Here is a 24,952-nt window from a genome sequence, read left to right on the forward strand (position 1 = left end):
AATAAAATAAATTTTTTCTCTTTCTGTACTCAAGAAAAAGAAATGAAAAAGAAAAAATGGAAATAGTTTGAAAATTTGAAAAAGTGAATACACTGAAGTAGACTAAACTAAAATGATGGAAGTAAAATAGAATTTGAAAAAATATACACAGAAGTAAAAAATAAAGTAAAAAATTAATAAAAATGGAAAATAAAAATGAATTTTTTTTCTCTTTCTGTATTCAAGAAAAAGAAAAGTGAAAAAGAGGGGGAAAAACAAATCGAATAGATGGATCTGCTAACATAATGAAATACAACTGAAATTACTTCGTTTTCCCCAGAAGTCAGACTATGAAGTGCTTCATCCATAAACTAAGCAGACAGTGAGACTTGTGTTCTTGAAGAGCAAGGTTGGCCCAGGTGGGCGGGGCTTAGCGTAATGGCTCCATTCTCTATTAGATGACGCTGCTAGCCTATGGGGTGGATTGTTGTGGCACTTGTAGGTGCATATGCACACGTGGGAGCGGTGAAAATGGCATCGCCCAGCTACCCAGTCTCTAGTACCTCACCTCTGTTCTCCCCATCAGCAATCGTGCACCCATCCTCTGTCTTCAGCTTTCATCCACTCCCTGCTTTTTCATTTCAGCTTTCATTCACTCCCCTTATTTCTGAAGGACCGTGGCTTTGACCCCTTCTGCCCCTCTGCGGGAGGATCTCACTGAGCAGTGGCCGAATGTCAGCTGCACCCAGGAATGCTGGACCCTGCGGCTGCTGGTGCCCTGAGACTGCAGCCAGGTCCCAGCCCACCCCAGAAAAAGTTGACAAGATAGTGTAGCAGCAGTGTTTCAGGGATTATGGAAAATCACAACACACCTCTGGCACCAGGCTTCACCCTTAATGACCTTGTTCCAGCACCAGCGAATGTGGCCCTTCTTTGGGGTTTGCTGGGACCCGGTGGCTTCAACAGTCTCTACCAAATGTCCTTCCAGCAGTGGAACCACTTTTTCCCATGTGGCCCAAGAACCTCCCAGACCACACTCTGCTCCTGGGGATTGCCCTTCCCACCACAGCACCTCCAGGTATTGAGCTGCGGAGTTGCAGACTCTGTGCTCCTCTTGTTTACAGTCTTAATGGAATTTAAACCCTCTCCTTTCTCCCTTTTTAGTTTAGTCCCAGTGGCTGTTTCCAATTTTCCACTTTCTCTCCAGATGCTTTTGGGGAGGGGTGCTTTTCCAGTGTTCTTCCCTCCCTCCCCCATCTCAGTCCTCTATCTGCCTGCAAAAGCAGGGCACTGCCTGCTGTGGCTTGTTGCTCCTGAAGTTCACCTCTCTGTGGTGCTAAATTCTGCGGTTCAGGTTGTGCAGATTGTTGTGTTAATCCTGAAATCAGTTTTCTAGGTGTGCAGGATGGTTTAGTGTTGGTCTGGCTGTATTTCATGGATGCGAGACACACAAAAAAACTTCCATGCTGTTCAATCATCTTGGCTTCCCCTCTGATGTTACTGTTTTAAATTTATATTTTATTTTAATCAAAGTACATAATATTACATAATATTGCAAAGCATATAATACATAATATTGCAGGTATCTTTAGTCTTGAGGCTTATTTGGTAATTGCTTCATATTTCTTGTCATTTTATTTTACTATATATATCACTAATTCCACTCCATATTAATTGCCAAGTTGCTATGATTAAGAATTGATAATGTCTCAGTGCTATTCTCTCTCTCTCTTTTTTTTTCTTAACATTTTTTTCATTTTTGAGAGACAGAGCCTGAGCACGAGCAGGGGAGGGGCAGAGAGAGAAGGACACAGAGGATATGAAGTAAGTCTAAGCTGTCAGCACAGAGCCCCACATGAGGCTTAAACTCACAAACTGAGATCATGTCCTAAGCCTAAGTGAGACGCTTGACTGATTGAGCCATGCAGGCACCCCTCAGTGTTACTCTTCATTTAAGCATTCCTTCTGAAACCATCCAACATTGTGCTCCAGTATAGATTGCTTGCTTTCTAAATCTTCTGCACAGCCATTACCCTGGGACTTCTCTTAGAATCATTCTGTGAATTCTTGTCATCATTTCTTGGTGTTGGATCCACTATTTTCTATATTCTAAGTCTTCCTCTTTCTTGTTTTAAGCTCTCTGTTTTGTCACATACTTGAGTAGCTTCCTGAGAAATAATGCATGGGAGATTTTTTTTTTTTTTGAGATGTTACATGTGTGAACATGTCTTTGCTCACCCATTTGATTACTACTTGGCTAGAACTAAAATTCTAAACAGGGAGGACCTGGGTGGCTCATTTAGTTGAGTGTCCTACTTTGGCTCAGGTCATGATCTTGCAGTTTGTGGGTTTGAGCCCTGTGTCGAGCTCTGTGCTGACAGCTCAGACCCTGGAGCCTGCTTCAGATTCTGTGTCTTCCTCTCTCTCTGTCCCTCCCCCGCTCATGCTCCGACTTTCTCTCAAAAATAAATATTAAAATTCTAAACTGGAATTTCATTTTTCCCTTAGTTTTTCTGAGGAAAAAATAGTAGTTTTCACAGTTGCTGTTGGTAAACTAAATGCAATTCTGAATTGTAATCCTTAGAATGCTTTTTTTTTTTTTCCACTTCAGAAATTTTTAGATGTTTTCCTTTTTTGAAACAGATAATGTGCCCTGGAAGGAGTCTCCTTGAATTCATTGTATTGGGGACAGCTAGGCCTATTTAATCTGGAAACTCAAGTTCTTTAGTTACAGAGGGTTTTAAAAAGATTACTTGACAATTTACTTCTCTCCCTTTTCTCTTTTTTGGAGCTCTTATTAATACTTGATCTTCAATCAGAATTTATGATGTTCTCCTGGCTTCACATGGCAATTTGAAGTAGGTTTTGCTAGCATATTCATTTGCCAGATGAAGAAACAGCTCAGAGAGGTTAAGGAATTTGTCTGGGATTACACAGGTGATAAATAGTAGAGCTAGCTTTCAATCATGACTGTGCAGAGTTAGGGTATGGACTTTAACTCTTCTTTATACTCAAGTTCATTGAACTGCAGCCTTTAGGGTTACTTGATGTGCTCTACTGGAACTGTGCAGCTAACAATTACCTTATGTGGCTGCTGGCCTGGGTTTATTATTCTCTGATCAACTGAGTTTAGTAGTTGGATACATTTCCAGACTCAAGTTCTTGATAATATTCTTAATTACTACCTTTCTATTGTTTTTCAGGGTTTCTGTGTATTTTTACATTTTTAAAAGTTGCTTTTTTGGATTTCAGGATGGAAAAGAGATAAACACAAATACTTTCTTTAATATGGATTCCCATTGATTTGTTTTCAGCTTTCTGTTGATACCTTTATATTAAATATGGTGTAACTAGATTTATTTTTAATGCATTAGTTGAGTTTCTTTTTTTATTATTTATTTTTTATTTTTATTTATTTATTTATTTATTTAATTTTATTTTTATTTATTTAAAAAAAATTTTTTTTTCAACGTTTATTTATTTTTGGGACAGAGAGAGACAGAGCATGAACGGGGGAGGGGCAGAGAGAGAGGGAGACACAGAATCGGAAACAGGCTCCAGGCTCTGAGCCATCAGCCCAGAGCCTGACGCGGGGCTCGAACTCACGGACTGCGAGATCGTGACCTGGCTGAAGTCGGAGGCTCAACCGACTGCGCCACCCAGGCGCCCCTATTATTATTTTTTTTTAAAGTATTTATTTTTGAGAGAGAGACACACAGAGTGTGAGCGGGGAAGGTGCAGAGAGAGAGGGAGACACAGAATCTGAAGCAGGCTCCAGGCTCAGCTCTCTGCATAGAGCCTGAGCCTGACACGGGGACTCAAACTCACCAACTGTGAGATCATGACCTGAGCTGAAGTCATTAGCTTAACCAACTGAGCCACCAAGAGAGTTTCTTTCTCTTAAGCTAAGACCTAATTACCTTGATTATATAGTTTACACTTTTATGTTTATTTGCCTACTTGTAATTTTATTCATAGTTTTTGTGAGGATTAGTGACTTAATATATGTAATACACATAGAACAGTTTGTGGTAAATGATAAGTACCATATAAATGTCAACTGTCATCATTATTATTTTCATATTAGAACAAGATTTCTGCGAGAGACGCTATTCTTGCAATGAATTTTGTTCTTAAAAACACTTTGGCTTCTTTCTTCTTATTACCATTTCTCAGAGAATAATAAGGAATGTTTTCTTATCATTTCTCTTCCATTCTCACTGTCCCAATGTTAATTGTGCTAAGATAACTTAGTACTTGATTCCAGTTTATTATCAGAATTTCTCTTATATTAGGTGATATGTGATCTGACTCATTGCATTTTTACAAATGTCTTCCTTTCATATTTTTGCTGGATTCCAGAATTCTTAGGATTCATTTTTTCCCCCTCTAAATAATCTTAAAAATGTGATTCCATTATCATCTATATTTTAGTGTTGGAGATGAATGTCTGATATCAGCCTAATTTTTTTCTTTAGTGCTTGTGCTTTCTGCCTTGAAGATTGTGATACTTTCTTTTAATCCTTGGAATTAAGAAATTCTTAAGGATATCCCTAAATGTATGTTTGTTAGCAGTTTTACCTGGAACTCTTGAGCCTTTTCCTCCTGCAGGCTTTAGCTTCAGGGAAAATTTCTCTTACTGTTCAATTATTGTCTTTTCTCTATAGCTTCACTTTTCTCCTTCTGGAAATCTTAGTATTCACATCTTGGATTTCTGGTGTCTATTCCCTCAAGTCTTGGATCTTTTTTTCCTTGGCTTTGATCTCTTTGTACTTTTTTCTGGATTAAAAATGTTTCTTTTATTTGAACTTCCATACTATTGTTATTTCAGGACTCAGCAGTGACTATTTGTCTTTCCAATAAATGTACTTACTATTTATGTAATCTTAAAGTGTTAATAGATTTTCTAAGTTTATTACTAATGGATAAAATTATAAAGGAAATTATTGATACCTTTGTCCATAAAAAAACAAAGGTGAGCAATAAACCAAAAAAACGGGCTCAAAAAAACCTGGGTGGCTCAGTTGGTTAAGCGTCAGACTTTGGCTCAAGTCAAGAGCTCAGGGTTCCTAGGTTCGAGCACCACACCTGGCTCTGTGCTTACAGCTCAGAACTTGGAGTCTGCTTCAGATTCTGTGTCTCCCTCTCTGTCTGCCTCTCCCCTACTCACGCTCTGTCTTTCTCAAAAATAAACAACAAAAAAATTAAAAACAAACTCAAAAAACAACTTTAATACATGTGACAAAGTGCTAATATTTTATGTAGTAAGTTGTTAAAAATAAAGAATTTGAACACACCAACAGAAAAAAAGAGTAATACATATTAACAGAAAATTTACCAAAGAAGAAATACATACATCCAAGAAACATTATTTATTTTCTTTAATTTATTTTAAAGAGAGTGAGAAAGTATCAGTGAGCAGGGCAGAGGGAAAGAGAATCTTAAGTAAGCTCCATGCTCAGCGAAGACCCTAATGCAGGGCTCAATCCCATGACCCCGAGATTATGACCTGAGCTGAAATCAAGAGTTGGACATTGATCTGAGTCACCCATATGCCCCTTTGAAAACATTTTTGAACTTTACTAGTAGTCAAAGAAATGTAAAGCAAAAATAATATATAAATATAGCAATATTTAAAAAAATTTTAATGTTTATATTTTTAGTTTTGAGAGGCAGAGAGACAAAGAGAGACAGAGACAGAGTGTGAATGGGGGAGAGGCAGAGAAAGAGGGAGGCACAGAATCTGAAGCAGGCTCCAGGCTCTGAGCTGTCAACACAGAGCTAGTCGTGGTGCTTGAACCCATCGAAATCATGACCTGAGCTGAAGTGAGATGCTTAAGCAACAGAGCCACCCAGGTGCCCCAATAAGGTAATATTTTTGAAAGATTATTTTCATGGATTATGAAGAATAATACAGATAACTCTTCTGTATTAGGATATATTTGGCTGCAAGTAACAGAAAACCCACTTCAAATAACTTCAGTGATATTTATTGTCTCTCATTGTTTGAATTTCAGAAGACTGGCTTGTTTCAGGGGTTCAACAGTATTATTTATAACCTTTTTTTTTTTTTTTTAACATCTCTCCTTTATGCTTTCTGTAGTTTCAGCTTCATCCTAAGGCTGGCTTGAGGCTATCAACAATTCCTAAGATAGTCTGTTGCCTTATCTACTTGCAGGAGGAATGACAGGAATGATAGGAGGGAGAGGAAGTTGTTTATACAGAAATGCTCAATTTCTATAGGTCTTATTGGCCCAACTTAAGACATGAGCCTATCCCATTAAATTGCTCAGCTTAGGTTGGAGCTATGTGTTTCATTCACAGATACGGAGTGGGGCTACCTTCAACCTAAGGACATAGGTTGGATGGGAGAGAGATGAGAAGGCTGCATGAAAATTGGGGATGTTACCAAGAGGCAGATAAAAGGTTTGGGGAAAGCACATAAAGTGTCCATTATCCATGCATTTCTCTGGGCATAAAAAGTGGTATATACATTCTGTCATGAAACTGGCAATAAGAATTGAAATCTTAAAATGTGCTTATAATGTTACTCAGAAATTGTGTTCTTTGGAACTTACCTCAGAATCATGGATATATATAAATATCCAGCTATTATGTATCTAAAGTTGAAGCATTTTGACTAACTACCATTTTGGAACAATTTACATATCCAACCACATGGTTTCGATTAAAGTGTGCATAGAATATTCAATATTCATACAATAGAATACTACTTAAAATGAAAAATGTTATCAAGAATATTTAATAACATGGAAATAGACCACTGCCATTAAGTGGAGAACTCAACAAAAAAATCTCCTTTTAGAAAAAACCATATGTATTCATACAACAAAAATAAGAATACCAAAATGTTAATAGCGGTTATCTTTTGTAGAAATAGTTTTTTGTGGGGCACCTGGGTGGCTCAGTTGGCAAAGCATCCACTACCTGCTCAGTTCATGATCTCATGGTTTGTGGGTTCCAGTCCTGTGTTGGGCTTTGTTCTGAGACTTCAGAGCCTAGACCCTGCTTCAGATTCTGTCTCCTTCTCTCTTTGCCCATCCCCTGCTCACACCCCATCTCTCTCTCTCAAAAATGAATAAAAAATTTTTTAAAAAGATAGGTTTTTTGCATATTGGTATTTTTATAAATTTCTTAAAATCTTCAATATTTTAATTTCTTCATTTCTGATATTTATGCCTTCTTTTTCTTCCTGCACGGGCTGGAAACTCAGTACAATTTGAAAAGAATTGGTGAGAATGAGCATCTTCATATTATTCCTGATCTTAGGGAAAGAAGGTTACTCTTTAACCATTACGTATGATCATAGGTATGGATTTTGTAGATGTCCTTCAACAGTTGAGAAAGTTTTAAAAGAATTTCTGATTTGTTGAGAGGTTTTATTGTAAGAGGTATTAAGTATTGTCAGATGATTTTTTTTTCATCTGTTAAGATGATCATATGATTCCCCCCTTATTCTGTAAATGTAGTATATTGATTTTGAAATGTTAAATCAACTTGCATTCTTGAGTTAAACTGCACTTCATTATGAAATATTATTTTAATATATTGCTAGATTCAATTTGATAATACCTATTTTTTTTAAAGATTTTATTTTCTTAAAATAATCTCTACACCCAATTTGGGGCTGAAACTCACAACCCTGAGATCAGGTCGCATGCTCTCCTGACTGAGCCAGCTAGGTGCCTCAATTTGCTAACATATTGTTAAAGATTTTTATTCTTAAGTTCATGAGGGATACCCATCAGTAATTTGATCTTTATCAAGTTTCTGTGTTTGCTTTGTAAAACAAGTTGGGAAATATTCCCCCTTTCCATTTTCTGAAACCATTTGTATATCAGTTTCTATTTAAGCTTTATTAATTTGTGTGGAATTTTGTCATTTCATGTAAGTTGTTGAATTTACTGGCAGTTTATGCTTTTATATCTTAAGGATCTATAATGTTGACTTTTTTATTTCTGGTAATGGTAATAGATTTTTTTTTCTTGATTGCTAGAGGCTTAAATAATTTCAAAGACTTAAGTTTTGTTGACTTTCTTTACTGTTTTTTGTTTCCTTGATTTCCATTCTAATTTTTATTCTTCTACTTATTGTGGGTTTCATTTGCTATACTTCTTTTGAGCTTCTCAAGGTAGAAGCTTAGATTATTGACTTTATATATTCATTTAAATTATGAATTTAAGTTTAAGAATTGAAATTTCCTGTTAAGCACTGGTTAGACTGCACCCCCAGATTTTTGATATGTTACGCTTTTATTATTTTTTAATTGCATGATTTCTTCTTTTGCCCATTGTAATTCAAGGGCGCATGGTTCAAATTTCAAATATTTTGGGGATATTCTAGGTATCTGTTTGCTACTAAGTTTTGTTACATTGTTGTGATCAGAGAATGTTCTCTATATCATTTCAATTTTTGAATATTTATTGAGACTGGTTTTATGAGCCAACATGTTTATCTTACTGACTTTTCCTTGTGCACTTAGAAAGAATGTGTGTTCTACTTATAACACTTTGCATGATAGAAGATAATCCTGTAATATACTTTAAAATCACTAATCCTGAGACCTTTTAAAATTGACAGTCTTGAGACAGAAGAGTGAAATAGTTGACATTTATCTTTTTCTTCCCCACTAGGATTATTTATTCCCTCAACCCACACCCAGAGTTTTATGTGCTATGTTTACCCTTCTATAAGTATGTCTTTTCAAATCACTTTTAAACAGTTGTTAAAAAGGCTAATACAATTTTTGAGGATTGCTTAAGATAGTACTTTTTTATTTTAAAAAGTATATCTCAGATTATTAAATGAAAGGAATGGAGCTGAATGTCAGTATTTTAGGCTTTAAGAATTCATAGATCCCAATTGTCTGTTTCTGTACCAAGTTAAACATAAACATCAGCTATGAAGGTGATCCTTTATCTGCTGTTTTCATTGTCATATGAATGCGTGAGTGAAGTAAAAGGAATAAATCCAACGCTTGAATCCCAGGTGTTTTGTACAGATATATTAATGCTGGTAGAACTTCCTTATACTTGACTTTGTATATTGAACTTTCCAAGCAGATAGAACATGATACATAAAACCAGTGTGATGAGAACGAGCCTGTTTCACTTGAGAAAGTAAAAGGGGCCAGTAAAGCTAGACTATGGAAAACTGAAGGACATTAATAAGATAGAGCTAAACTTGAGAGAGTTTGTGCAGTTGCTGAGGATTTTTGTCTTCATGCGCATATCAGACAGAGAGCATGGGAGAGATTTAAACAGAAGATCGTATGTTTTGAAGATGGTGCTTCAGAAAGACCACTCTGGCTACATGATAGAACATTGACTGGGAGGTGGGGAGGGGGGGTGGTTCAAGAGGGATTGTGGGAAAGATTTGGAGATGGATTGCCAGTGTCTAAGCAAGACATAATGGCAGCTTGGATTATAGTGGTGATGGTGTAGGTAAAGAGATGTGAACAGATCCAGAAGACTAAAGTAAACCAGACCTGTTTATAGATTGGCTATGAATGGTAAAGAAGAAGAAGATGTTAGAAACAAATCTAGGTTTCTTGCCCAACAGAAAAGGTTGTGGTGGTTGTGTAGCATTAACTAAAACATTTCCATTCAATGTATTTTGGGAAATTCTGTGTCTTAATGATTAAGGACTAATAAATCTGTTAGTGGTTTAATAGCCTTTAAGTTCCCTTCTTAGTCTGTAGCAACTGTCTAAACTACTATAAGCCTACAAGGCTTAGCAGTAAAGAAATGTATAGTATACTTTAGTCTTGGTTAGAAAAAAGTCCATTAAATAAATAAATATTAAAATAAATAGCAAACCTGCAGCTAACATCATACATATCTAATTGTGAAAGACTAGAGCTTTTCTCCCTAAGAAAATCTTAGGGAAAAAAGAAATAAATTCCTGTTCCTATTCCTGTTCATAGATGATGTCATTTTGTATATAGAAAATCCTAAGAAATCGACAAAAAAACTATTAAAACTATTCAGCAAGTTTGTAGGATACACAAGCACTACATAGAAATAAATTGTGTTCATCTGTTTTTTTCATATTCCACATATGAGTGAAATCCTAGGATAATTGTCTTTCTGACTTATTTCACTTTGCATAATACACTCTAGTTCCATCCACGTTGTTGGAAATGACAAGAGTTCATTCTTTTTGATCACTGAGTCATATTCCACTGTATGTATGTGTATGTATGTGTTTGTGTATGTATATACATATGTTTATGTGTGTATATATTTGTATGCATGTATGTGTATGTATGTATGTATATATATACATATGTTTGTGTATATATGTATATACATAATACATACATACACAAACACATACATACACACCACATTTTCTCTACCCATTCATCAGTCAATGGACAACATAGGGTAAGGGAAAGAAAAATAAGATAAAAATATAAAGGGAGGCAAACTCTAAGAGATACTTAAATATAGAGAACAAATTGAGGTTGCTGGAGGTGAGGTGGGTGGGGGGATGGGATAAACAGGTGATGGGCATTAAGGAAGGTACTTACTGGGGTAAACATTGGGTGTTATATGTAAGTGATGAATCACTGGGTTCTACTCCTGAAACCACTACCACACTGCATGTTAACTAACTTGAATTCAAATAAATTTTAAAAAAGAAACTAGTCACAAAAGGAAAAAAAATACTATTTTATATTCATGCATTAGCAATAAAAAATCTTAAAAGGAAATTTAAAAAATTCCATTTGTAAAAGCATCAAAAGAGTAAAATACTTCATAAATGTAATTAAGAAGGTACAAGTCTTATATACTGAAAACTACACATCATTGAAAAAATTAGACAACCTAAATAGGACATAAACTGTTCATGTTTGTGGAAGATTTAAATTATTTATATTTTAATACTTCCCAAATAGATACACAGATTCAACATAATTTCTATCAAAATCCTAGGTGGTATTTTTTTGTAGAAATAGGCAAGCTCATTCTAAAATTCTCCTGGAAATGCAAAGAGTACAATATAGACAAATTAGAATAGGAAGAGCAAGGTTGGAGTACTCACAGTCCACAATTCCAAAACTTAATACAAAGATACAGTAGTGAAGACATGGTATAAGACATAGAGCTCATTGGAATAGAATTGGAAGTCCAGAAATAAATCCTAATAGTTACAGTTAATTGATTTTTAATGAAGGTGCTAAGGAGAAAATATGGGGAAAGAATTTTTTTTTAACATATGGTATTGGGACAGGTGGATTATCTACATGGAGAAGAAGAAATTGTACCCCTTCCTCACACCATATAAAAATTAACTCAATGGATTAAAACCTAAATTTGAGAGCAACACTTACGTGAAAACATAGATGTATATCTTTGTAGACTTGGATTGGGTCATGGTTTTTAAAAAATCTGACCTGTAAAGCACAAAGAACTAAAAAAAAAAAAAAAAAAAAAAAGAAGAATAATTGTATTTTATCAAAATTTAACACTTTTGTACATCAAAGAACACTATCAAGGAAATGAAGACAGCCCACACAATGACAGAAAATAATAGCAAATTATTCTGTATACTAGATTATTGAGATAAATAATTCTTATGACTTAACAATAAAAAGACAGCCCAATTAAAATGGATGAAAAAATTGGATATTTCTCTAAAGAAGATAAACAAATGGCCAATAATCACATGAAAAATGCTCAATATCTTTAGTCATTAGAGAAATGCAAGTTAAAATCACAGTGAGATGCTGCTTAAACTCCTTAACATGGGTATAATAATAATGAAAAAAGGACAATAATCAGTGTTGATGAATAAATGGAGAAATTGGATCCTTATACATTGCTGATGGGACTAGAAAATGGTGCAACTGCTCTAAAAAATAACTTGGCAGCTCCTGAAAAAGTTAAACATAGTTTACCATGTGACCTAGAAATTCCACTTCTAAATATATATCCAAGAAAAACTGAAAACTTGTGTTTACACAAAAACTTGTACATGAATTCTCATGGTAGCATTATTCATAATAGCTGAAAAAGTGGAAACAACCTACATATCCGTGAGTGGTTAAAACGAAAAGTGATAATATTTTGGACATTGCATTTTGGAATATTTAGCTGTAAAGAGGAATGAAGTACTGATAAATGATACAACATGGATGAATCTTGAAAACATGCTAAGTGAGAGAAACCAGTCACAAAAGGCCACATATTTTATGATTTCTTTCATATGAGTTGTCTAGAATAGGTAAATCCATAGAGACAGAAAAGTAAGTGGTGTATATAGGGGTTTGGGAGAAATGGAAATGTGTGCTAATGGAGATGAGGATTTTTTTGGGGTGGGGTGATGACAATTTTCTGTAGTTAGTGATAATTGTCTGATGTTATTGAATATTCTGAAAACTATTGTAGGTTTTAAACATTGAGTTTTATGATATGTGAATTATATTCATTTAAAAACAAAAATTGGAAAAAATCATGTTCATTGACAAACTCAAAAGAAACTATGTTAATTCCTCACACATGTAGATTTGACATTATTCTAATAAAACTTCTAGAAGATTTTTTTGAGTGTGGAAAATGAGAGCTGTTTATAAAATTTATATGGTTATATGAAGTGTCAGAAATAGCTAAAGCAGTCTTGAAGAATGACCAACTTGTAGGCCGTATAATCTGGGTATGAAAATATGTTACAGCTAAATTCAGACATTGTGGTTGATAGGCATTCACCATTTATACTAGACATAAAACTGACTAACAGAATAGGGAATTCAAAACCAGATCAATACATATCTGATTTGAGAAGTACAGTGCAGTGAAGAAAATACGGTTTTTTAAATAATTATTGGCTTAATTGGATATTTGGATGGGGAGAAATACATCTGGACCTCTACACCATATACATTCAGATTTATTGAACACTTAAATGTTAAAGGTAAAATGATAAAGTCTTTTGAGGGAAACGTGAGAATATCTTGTGACTTTGTAGTAGGGAAATATTTCTGATTCAGGACAAAACATTCATTAAAAAAAGATACACTGAATTCTATGAAAATTAAGAACTCCGTTCATCAAAGACAATATTAGTGGAAAGAATGGTAGACAATATTTGCAACATGTATATTTGACAAAGGGCCAATATTCACAATATATAAAGAAATGAGACTTGAAGAAACCTGTTGCAAAAGGGGTATTTAAATGGTCAATAAATAGTTGAAATGATAAACTTATCAGTCATTGGGGAAATGAACATTAAAACTACAGTGAGATGACAATATACCTTGCGGAATAGTTAAAATTTAAAAGATAGAAAACACCAAGTGTTGGTGAGGCTGTGAAGCACCACGAATTCTCATACATTGCTGACAGGTGTGGAAATTGATAGAGCCACTTTGGAACACTGAGAGTATCTGCTAAAACTAAATATATATTTGGCTTATAACCTAGTGGTCCATGCTGAAGTATGGTCTCAACAGAAATACATGCTTATGTTAATCAAAATATATGTATAAGAATGTTCTTAGCAGCATTATTCCTAAGGCTTTAAACTGGAAACTACCCAGTGACAATCAATGATAGAATGGATAAATATATTCACATGCTGAGAACATGGCAATGAGAATGATCTACAGGTATTTGCAACAATATGGGTGAGGCTTAGTAACATAACATTGAGTGAAGGAAGCCAGGCACAATAAATACTCTGTGATATACTGTAATTCGATTCCTTTAACAAAAGTTGAAAAATATAAAAATGAATTTATAATAGAAGTCAGGATATTTGGTAACTTTGTGGAGGCAGGTTTAAGGATTGGAAGGGGATATAAAAGGCAGGGGTTTGGGCATAGTGGTAATGTAGTGTTTCTTGATCTGGGTGCTTTTTACATTGGTTTGTTTAGTTTGTGTGTATACTTAGGATTTGTGTTTCCCTGTATTATACTTTAATAAGAGGTTAAAAAAGAAAAATAAGCTCAAAGTACAAAGTAAGATGGTATAAATAGGAACACATGTGTTGCTAATCATAAGTGTGAGTGAACTAAATCCCCGATAAAAGGAAAAAGATGATCAGAATGGATAGATCATGGGTGTGTGTGGAGCCTTTGGGTGGGAATATGGGCAAGAAGTGTTCCCTGATAGAATTTGAGCTGGATTTCATTTTACTAGTTAATTGGTTGTATGTCTTTCCTTGTCCCTACTTTTTTAAGAATCTACTGAAGGGGCGCCTGGGTGGCGCAGTTGGTTAAGCATCCGACTTCAGCCAGGTCACGATCTCGCGGTACATGAGTTCGAGCCCTGCGTCGGGCTCTGGGCTGATGGCTCAGAGCCTGGAGCCTGTTTGCAATTCTGTGTCTCCCTCTCTCTCTGCCCCTCACCCGTTCATGCTGTCTCTCTCTGTCCCAAAAATAAATAAACGTTGAAAAAAAAATTAAAAAAAAAAAAAAAAAGAATCTACTGTAGAACCCAGGCAAAAAAGAGGACCTGAAATTCTTCCTGACAGGAAGAAAGCCAATAAAAGTGAAGAAAAGGCTTCTCTACAAAAAACTTCAAATGCCCAGAGATTCTTACGCTAGCTGTTTCAGGAAGAAGGGCATACTTAGTGTCAACAAGTGCTAAATCGCCAATGGGCAACATGCACATTCACCTCAACAAATGTTACCACTAAATCTCTGTTCCAAAATGCTGCAAGGGTACAGGAAGCCATGTATTCAACATGGTTTTTCTTATGGAGAAAGATGAGATAATTAATACCAAAGAAAGACAGGTAGTAGCCTTTGATCAATAATTTTGTTTTTATTTATTTATTTATTAAAAAAAATTTTTTTAACGTTTATTTATTTTTGAGACAGAGACAGCGTATGAACAGGGGAGGGGCAGAGAGAGAGGGAGACACAGAATCTGAAATGGGCTCCAGGGTCTGAGCTGTCAGCACAGAGCCCGATGCTGAGCTCAAAATCAGGACCGTGAGATCATGACCTGAGCTGAAGTCGGATGCTTAACCGACTGAGCCACCCAGGTGCCCCAATAATTTTGTTTCTAAAGCAACACATTAAGAATACAGGTTTCAACAGAGTGCTAAATGGCATGGTCTTTGTGTCTGTGTGGGTTATAAAACCAATTCTTCCCATTGACATATTTGTTAACAAGGGCTGTTTCAGACTTTCCATTTCTGTCTTTTGCATATCATTTCAAACAAACTTAAACACTGTTTAGTATGTTTCACTGTTTTTCTCAAAAAGGATGTAAAAGAAAAATGTCCATGAACAAAGATATCCCTTGGTGTTAGATCCCAGCAGTACAGCATTATGACATCTATCTATAACCTATCCAACAAAGACTAGGAGGAAAAGCCAAAATAATATTTGTATATGGAATTTTTTTGCTTGTAGATGGACAACGTTATTAACAACCCCATATGAAGAGGATTTTGAATGAGTAATTTCAAGTGAATAGAAAATAGAAGCCATTAAAAGAATAAAAGGACAGAAATCGATTTATTGAAAATGACACAGAATATTAACATTATGCTTTGTATTTTTTTGGTTATTGGCATTCAGTCCTGCTTATTTTTTAGAGTTATTTCCTACTGAGTTGGAATATTTCTTTATACCTTCCGGGTAATTTTTGTGGCTTAATTATTTTTCTGTCCTCTCATTTTCTACAAATGGTCTGAGTGACAATTTCCCCCATTACCCTATATAAGTGTTGGCTGATTAGTTTACATTTTTAGGTTAGTTCTTTAGATTTCTATTTTGTCAGGTTTTTTGAGTGAGGGCAAAGGTACATGTTTTACCTAGGTGGTTGCATAGCCTTTTACTTCATTTAGTGGTGTGTAGACTCGTTCTTAAATGAAAGGCAATTATCTAGCTTTCCCTTTATACCAATAGAAAGGTTATAGCTTATTCTGTTTGTATTTGTGTTCTTGATCTACTGTTCCAGATGTTGTCATTGAGTTAAGTTGACTTGAATGTTGAAAATACACAGAAATATAATTAATGTTACTGGTGTTTTCAACATATTTGATCTCATTTTACAGAAAACATTGTTTTTTTTTTTTAAAGGAATTTGAGTATATGAAGGATGATGACCAAATACTCTGTATCTTAATAGAACATAGAATCAGAGAATGTGGAATTAATCTGGAGTAATAAGATATATCTGACAAATTGAAGTCCCTTTCTCTGGCTTGTGGTGTAAAGTCATTTGTGTGGGTGTGGGTGTGGGCAGGCAAAGGAGAGAATGGGGTTAAAGAAAGCTAAGCTGACTGGCATAGGAGCAAGCCAGGTGGATGGATTCTCTATTATCCCTAAAGTGTAGGGGATGCTGAGGCACCTCTGTGGCTCAGTTGGTTAAATGTCTGACTCTTGATTTTGACTCAGGTCATGATTTCATTGTTCATGAGTTCCAGCCCTGTGTCAGGTTCTGTACTGACACCTTGGGATTATCTCTCATCCTCTCTTGGTCCCTCCCCTGAGGGCCTTCTCTCTTTCTCTCTGTGAAAATAAACAACAAGGGGCGCCTGGGTGGCGCAGTCGGTTAAGCGTCCGACTTCAGCCAGGTCACGATCTCGCGGTCCGTGGGTTCGCGCCCCGCGTCGGGCTCTGGGCTGATGGCTCAGAGCCTGGAGCCTGTTTCCGATTCTGTGTCTCCCTCTCTCTCTGCCCCTCCCCCGTTCATGGTCTGTCTCTCTCTGTCCCAAAAATAAATAAACGTTGAAAAAAAAATAAAAAAAAAAAAAAGAAAAGAAACAACAAAAAGCAGAGTAGGTGATGCTGAAATCAGGGGTGTGCAGAGTAAGATTAGATCAGAAATCCAAGGCGGAGGAGCTAAGATGGTGGCATAGGAGGAGGACTTTATGCTTGTTTTATCCCTCAAACACAGCTAAAAATCTATCAAATCATTCTGACTATCCAAGAAATCAACCTGAGGACTGATAGAACAAACTGTACAACTAAGGGGTGAGGAGGCCACATGAGGAAGGTAGGGCATGGAGAGCCGTGGTTTGGGGAAATGGAGTGCAGGTACTGAGGAGAGGAGGCAGCCCTGGTAGCAGAGAAAGATGAGGGAGAGTAGAGGGCACAGGGATATACACAAAGAGAAAACTTCCCCAAAGCCATTGGCTTGGAAAGTGAGAGGGGCTGATTTTCATGAGTGTTAGTGACCAGACTGGAGTTACAGAGGTTCCTGGACCTGGCTAGGATAGAGAACTGAGGACGCTGTCCTACTCTTGGAAAGAAGGCAGGTAAGAAACCCAGGGCAGACTGCACTATCCAAGGATCACCTAAGGTGCATGGGGGGAGACTGAATGTACTTTTTGGAGTGCATCTATGAGAGATGGCATTGCTTCTCTGGGTACACAAGAACCAGGGGTCTCCATTTCCCTCCCCCCACTCCTCAGCATAAGTGCAGAGACACTGAGGGGAGCTAACCCAGATACCGGCTGTTTAGCCCGATTTACTCCAACTCCCACTCCCCTACCCTTTGGCATGACTGCCCTTCTGGGTCAAAACTGCACCAGTCCTAGTGTGGGCAAGACCCTTTCCCAGAGGACCAGTGAAGGTCCCTGCTATACCAGGCCACTGAAGTTTGGAATTTTTTTTTTTATTTAAAAAAATTTTTTTTCAACGTTTTTATTTATTTTTGGGACAGAGAGAGACAGAGCATGAACGGGGGCGGGGCAGAGAGAGAGGGAGACACAGAATCGGAAACAGGCTCCAGGCTCCGAGCCATCAGCCCAGAGCCTGACGCGGGGCTCGAACTCACGGACCGTGAGATCGTGACCTGGCTGAAGTCAGACGCCTAACCGACTGCGCCACCCAGGCGCCCCTGAAGTTTGGAATTTAAAGAGCAGTTGGGGCTGGGAAAGAGCCCAAAATGCACTGCCCTGCTCCTGGAGAGAAGGCAGGCAAGCAACCTGGAGATAGTGTGAAATCAGCAATCTGAAAAATGCCTCATATGCATGAGGGGAAATTATTTGGCTTATGGAAACTGCTTCCCTGAGAGCAGCAAGCAAGAACCACCCCCCCCACCCCCTCCTTCCAGGGACAAAGGAGCTTGCTAGTGCCCCTGCTCTTCAGCATAAGCCAACTTCAATAAAGAGCACAGCACCAAAACTGGCTACCTAACCTGCTTACCCCAAGTGCTGCCCCCACCCCAGACTCTGCTCGCACTGCTTTTCTCAGGCAAGTATGCCTAAGGACTAGTACAGCAGGCCCCTTCCCCAGAAGACCAACAGAAACCCCTTCACACATCACATCAGTTGATCAGAATTCTGCAAGTCTTTGATTCTAGTGGCAATGGCATCATGTCTTTTTTGTTTTTTATTTTTTCATTTTATTTCAGAGAGCACGCGAGTGAGAGAGTGCTAGTGCACAAGCACGAGCAGGGGACAGGCAGAGAGGGGAGACACAGAATTTGAAGCAGGCTCCAGGCTCTGAGCTGTCAGCACAGAGCCCAATACTGGGCTTGAACTGGGAGATCATGACCTGAGCAGAAGTTGGATGCTTAACTGACTGAATCACCCAGGTGCCCCAATATCCACTTTTTAAAATTTTATTTTATTTTATTTTTTTTTAATTTTTTTTTCAACGTTTATTTATTTTTGGGACAGAGAGAGACAGATCATGAACGGGGGAGGGGCAGAGAGAGAGGGAGACACAGAATCGGAAACAGGCTCCAGGCTCCGAGCCATCAGCCCAGAGCCCCACGCGGGGCTCGAACTCACGGACCGCGAGATCGTGACCTGGCTGAAGTCGGACGCTTAACCAACTGCGCCACCCAGGTGACCCTATCCACTTTTTTTAACAAGCAGACCAGAACACACCTATTTAAAGCTCCCCACTATTAGGGGGAGCCTCTACAAATGACTGACCTGAGGGATAGGGCAGTCAAAACATAACAGAGTCACACAGCACACACCAGAGACACTACCTGAAGTGCCAGACCCTGTACGTTATATGACCTCCCCTTCATAAAGTCATCACTCTCAGGAGCAGAAAACATAACAGGCTTTTCTAACATATGGAAGAAGACAGAGACCTAGACAAAATAGCAAAACATAGGAATTTATCCCAAAAGGAAGAACAAGAAAAGTTCATGGTCAGGGATCTAATAAAAATAGATAGGAGTAATATGCCTGATCCAGAGTTGAAAGCAACAGTCATAAGGATGCTAGCTGGGCTTGAGAAAAGTGTAGAAGACTTGAGGGAGACCCTTACTGCAGAGATGAAAGAGCTAAAAAATCAATCAGGCTGAAATCAAAAGTGCAATGACTGAGATTCAAAACCAAATGAATGAAATGACCACAAGGATGGAAGAATCAGAGGAATGAATACGTGATATAGAATATAGAATTACAGAAAATAATAAACCTGAACAAAAGAGAAGAATTTTGAATCACAAGAGTAGACTTAGGGAACTCAGTGACTCCATCAAACATAATAACATTTGTATCATAGAAGTCGAAGAAGAAGACGAAGAAGAAGAGAAAATGGGGCAGAAGGTTTCTTTTAGGAAATTATAGCTGAAAATTTTACTAATCTGGGGAAGGAAACAAACATCCAAATACAGGAAGCACAAAGAACTCCCATTAAAATTAACAAAAGCCCCCCAAAAAATTACCAAAAGCAAGCCAACACCAAGACATATTGTAGTTAAATTTGCAAAATATAGTGATAAAAAATGGTAAAGGTGCAAGACAAACAAGTCTGTAACTTAGAAGACCCATAAGGCTAACAGCAGATCTTGGCAAGCCAGAAGGGAGTGGCATGATAAGTTCAACAGGCTGAATGGGAAAAGTCTGCAGCCAAGAATACTCTATCTAGCAAGTCTATCATTCAGATTAAAAGGAGAGTGAGTTTCTCAAACAAGAATTATTCTCAAACAAAAATTTCATGACTGCTAAACCATCCCGGCAAGAAAGGGGTCTCTTTGAGTGTGTAGGAAAGACCAAAAGTGATAAAGACTAGAAAGGAGCAGGGGAAAATCTCTAGAAATGACAAATAATAAGATGGCACTAAATGCATATTTATCAGTAATTACTCTGAATGTAAATGGACTAAATGCTCCGATGAAAAGATATAGGGTGTCAGAATGGATTAAAGAAACAAGACCTATCTAGATGCTGCCTACAAGAGAATAATTTTAGATCTAAAGACACCTGCAGATTCAAAGTATGGGGATGGAGAACCATCTATAATGCTAATGGATGTCAAAAGAAAGCCAGAGTAGCTATATTAATCTCAGACTAGATCTTAAACCAAAGACTGTAACAAGAGATAAAGAAGGGCACTATATCAAATTAAAGGGGACTATCCAATAAGATAATATACCAATTATAAATATTTATGCCCCCAACTTGAAACATCCAAATATATAAAACATTAACAAGTCCTAAGGGAAGTCATTGATAATACTACAATAATATACATAATATGTACAATAATATACACACATATATACATATATACAACGGAGTATTACTCAGCTATCAAAAAGAATGAAATCTTGACATTTGCAGCAGCATGGATGGAGCTAGCATGTATGATGCAAAGTGAAATAGAGAAAGAAAATACCATATAAATTATCTCATAAGTGGAATTTAAGAAATATGACAGCTGAAACATAGGAAAAAAAGAGTGGCAAACCAAGAAGCAACCTCTTAACTATAGCGAAGAAACTGTGGGTTACTAGAGGAAAGGTAGGTGTAAGGATAGGTTAAATGGGTGATGTGTATTAAAGGAGGGCACTTATGAGGAGCACTGGGTGGTGTTTGTAAGTGTTGAATCACTAAATTCTACACCTGAAACTAATGTTACACTGAATGTTAACTCACTGGAATTTAAATAAAAACTTAAGAATAAAGTTTATATTTGGGTAATAACTAGGAAAAAAATAAAAAGAAATCCAAGATCCATTGCCCAAAGCCAAGAGGCAAAATATATCACTGAATCAATGAAGAAGTCAGTCATATATCAAATTCCAAAGCACAGGACCAGGACATGGAAATGGAGAGCAAAAAGGCCAAGTCTTGGCAGTTAGTCCTGGGTCACCTGGGTTTTCTAGCACAGACATAAGTTCATGTGGTGTAAATTGTCTTTTACTGGCTTGTCCAATGCCAGGTAGAAACTGGAAGGTTTAAATGGTCAGAGACAAAGTGAGGAATAATAACTTTTCTTTTCTTTTTTTTTTTTTATTAAATTTTTTTTTTCTTCAACGTTTATTTATTTTTGGGACAGAGAGAGACAGAGCATGAACGGGGCAGGGGAAGAGAGAGAGGGAGACACAGAATCGGAAACAGGCTCCAGGCTCTGAGCCAGCAGCCCAGAGCCTGACGCAGGGCTCGAACTCACGGACCGTGAGATCGTGACCTGGCTGAAGTCGGACGCTTAACCGACTGCGCCACCCAGGCGCCCCTAACTTTTCTAATAGTAGGAACTGTTGAAGCATTGAACCAGGAATGGAAAATCTGACATCCTGTCCCTTGATAATTGGTGAACAACTGGCTTTACATGAAGTCCTAGTCATAGGTTTAATTAATAACTTACTGAATTCTTTTGGCTTTGAGAATGACATAATTTTGTCTTTTTATGTTATTAGGGTATGAAAGGTCAACTTAGGAAGCATATATTAAAAAAATGCTTTTCAGTAGAAAGTGCTCTCAAGCAGCTATAGAGATAACAAATGCTCTTGCTCTTGCTCTAGAATGGACCATCCTGAGTCATAGGCAGGCTCAGACTGCACTGTCTAAATTAGCACAGCAAGGTATTCATCAAACTGACAAATAGGACTTTCCCTTTAACTTACGAGATGATGGTTGTCTAGCTATATTTAAACATTGTGGTATACATATGGAAGTTAGAGATTTGCTTAGATGCATTTCACTTCAGAAGTTACAAGTGGCAGTGCTGGAGCCTGCTTTCATTTCTGACCAGTTTTTGACAATTCACGTTTGGATGTGGCACATAGGCCCACCTGCCACAGGATATCCTTGGTAAAATCACCCTGGTCAGTGGCCAGGACAAATTTTATAATCATGGTAGTGTTCTGTTAACTAAGCTTTCAGAATTGGCCAAATGCTACAGGGATTTGCCTTTTGTAAGAAGGCAATAGAAAACCAGTGAAGTATTTCACGCAGGGGACTCTCTTTGTTGAACAAATATTTACTAAGTGAGGAATAGTGCCAGGTATTGTGCTAAGAACTGGGAATTCAAAAGTGAAAGAGTACACAGTGTTTGTTTTATCAAGGAACTTACAGTAGATGGAAAATGTAGAAAGAAAAACAATTACAAAATAATGTGATAGGTGCTCTGAGGGGAAGAATTACAGGATGGGAATATCCAAGCAAGGAAAATAACTTGGGATTGGGATGAAGTGATAAAGGAAGGCAGCTTAGATTGTGTAGAAAATACAAGAAATCTACAGATAATTCATTAGAATTAGTAAGTGAGGTAGTTGAATAAAAAATCAATATACAAAAATCAATTGCATTTCTACATGCCAGTAACAAACATTCAGAATATGAATAAAAAGATGCTTTTAATAGCACAAAGATATGAAGCACTGAGGAATGAATCTAACAAAGATGCAAGAGCTTTATGGAAAAAATTACGAAATTTTATTGAAGGATATTAAAGGGGATCTAACCAAATGGACAGATAAGCCATGCTTATGGATCAGAAGATTTAATATTGTAAAGATGTCAAGTTTCCTCTAATTGATTTAGATTCAATGTAATACTGTTTAGAAACTACCCAGGATTTATTTTTCTTAGTGAAATTTAATAAGCTACTTATATGGCCATGCAAAGGACTGAGGATAACCACAATATTCTTAAAGACAAAGAACAAAGTTCAGGAAATTGCCTATCAAGATCAAGAGTCATGAAACTATAGTAACTGAGACAGTTTGGTGTTGTTATAGAGACAGGGCTCTGGAAGAGCACATGGGAGCCCAGACAGAGATCCACATATATAATGATGTTTGATACTTGATAGATGTGACACATTCAGACCAGAGGTGGGAAAAAGGGATTCTATGGTCATTGATGCTGGGACATCTGGGTATGGAGATGGAAAAAATAAATGAAATTGTACGCCCATCTCACACTATATATAAAAGTCACTATCAAATTTAAGACTGAATGAGGTTTTTAAGCTATAGTTAAAAAAAATGGTTATTTTAGAGAACATGCACATGAGTGGGGAAGGGAGGGAGAGAATCCCAAGTAGTCTCCATGCTGCCAGCCCAGAGCCCAAGTTGGGGTTGGAACCCATGAACCCATGACCTGAGCTGAAACCAAGAGTTGGATCCTCAACTGACAGAGCCACTCAGGCACCCCTAAGATAGAATTTTTAAAATAATAGAGCTTTTAGAAACTAATATAGGAGATTAGATTGATAAATTTGTCCAAATTAAAATTGAAAATTTATCAAAAGTTGACTGTAGCAAATTTGAAAATTCATCAGAAGCTGAGAGAAAGAGAGCAAAATAACAACAAACAAAAAGATCTGTAAGCATGAAGATATTTGTAACACAGAATGTGACAGAGGACCAATATCTAGAGGATATAGAAAACACCTCTCTGGCTGGAGCTGAGACTGTACAAACTATGTTTCCCACACTTCTCACCAGGTGACTTCTGGTTAGGTTTTGGAAATGAGAGTCTGATAGGAAGCTCAATAGGAAGAGATGGGATATTTCCTTTCCTTTTTCTCGTTCCTGCCACTGTGGCTCTAACTATACCATACAGTTGACTCAACCACATAACCACATTCCAGCTCCTTTCAGCACATGCAGCCATTACTGCCCTTCAAAGACTATGTGAGGGGGTCCCTACATGGAACCTTGTGCTTTAGAGAGCCCACTCTGAGCCTCTTGGGACTGCATTTCTGCCTATGGAGCAAAGAGTCTGTGGCCAAGAGGGTGTGATTTCTTGGAGCCTGTTCCCTACTTGCCCTTGGATGGGTAACACAGAATGCTGATGTTCCATGCACAGAGTGCTCTGAGTCCGTCCTTCCAAGGGTGGGCCATGCCTCTGCTGTGCACACCTTGGCTTAAAATATGGCTGTTTATATATAGTTTTATATATAATTGTATGGGAGTGAATGGAGTTTGGATGTGTGGCCTTGGGGGGGATCACCTGTATGCACTTGAGACCTCTAATGGAGGGGGATGGAGCTGCTTGTAGAAGGGTTGTCTCACAGGCCAGGGATCTGAGCCTCGAGTATGGCTCTTTCCAGGTGCTGCCTGCTATATGCTGGCTTGAAAATTTTGAGAGGTTGAGAAGTTTAGACATTTTTTTTTAAAGTTTGTTTATTTTTGACAGAGAGAGAGAGAGAGACAGAGCATGATTGGGGGAGGGGCAGAGAGTGAGGGAGACACAGAATCTGAAGCAGGCTCCAGACTCTGAGCTGTCAGCACAGAGTCTGATGCAGGGCTCAAGCTCATGGACTGCTAGATCATGACCTGAGCCAAAGTCGGATGCTCAACCGACTGAGCCACCCAGGCACCTCGAGAGGTTGAGAAGTTAAAAGCAGTGCTTCTCAAACTGTAGTGAAAATCCATTTTTCTTTTCTTTTTTAAACTTCAAATTTATTGGAGACCAATACTCTGGGTACACAGAATAAAAATACAAGAAAAAACTTGAAAAGTGTACAACCAATATAAAATTACTGTCAAATTGCTGTAAAATTTTTTAAATACTTCAGTGTCTATTTTTATTTGGCATGGAACAAGTAGACTTGGTTTGTGGACTTGTTTGCAGGTCATCTTTGGACTAACATTCACCAAAATTCACACCTGGCCTCCTAGGACGTTATGAATAGATACTTGTTAGGATATGATAATAGCATATAATTTAACAGGTTAAATGTAGACAAGGATGTGAGTCTCCATCTGTATTTGATTCTAGCATTAATCTTTTCCCACTCACCTCTGGGTTGTTGGGGTTCCCATTGGGTCCAAGTATTGAC

The sequence above is a fragment of the Herpailurus yagouaroundi genome, unplaced genomic scaffold (assembly GCF_014898765.1).
Source record: "Herpailurus yagouaroundi ecotype Mexico unplaced genomic scaffold, PumYag 190, whole genome shotgun sequence".
Classification (NCBI taxonomy): domain Eukaryota; kingdom Metazoa; phylum Chordata; class Mammalia; order Carnivora; family Felidae; genus Herpailurus; species Herpailurus yagouaroundi.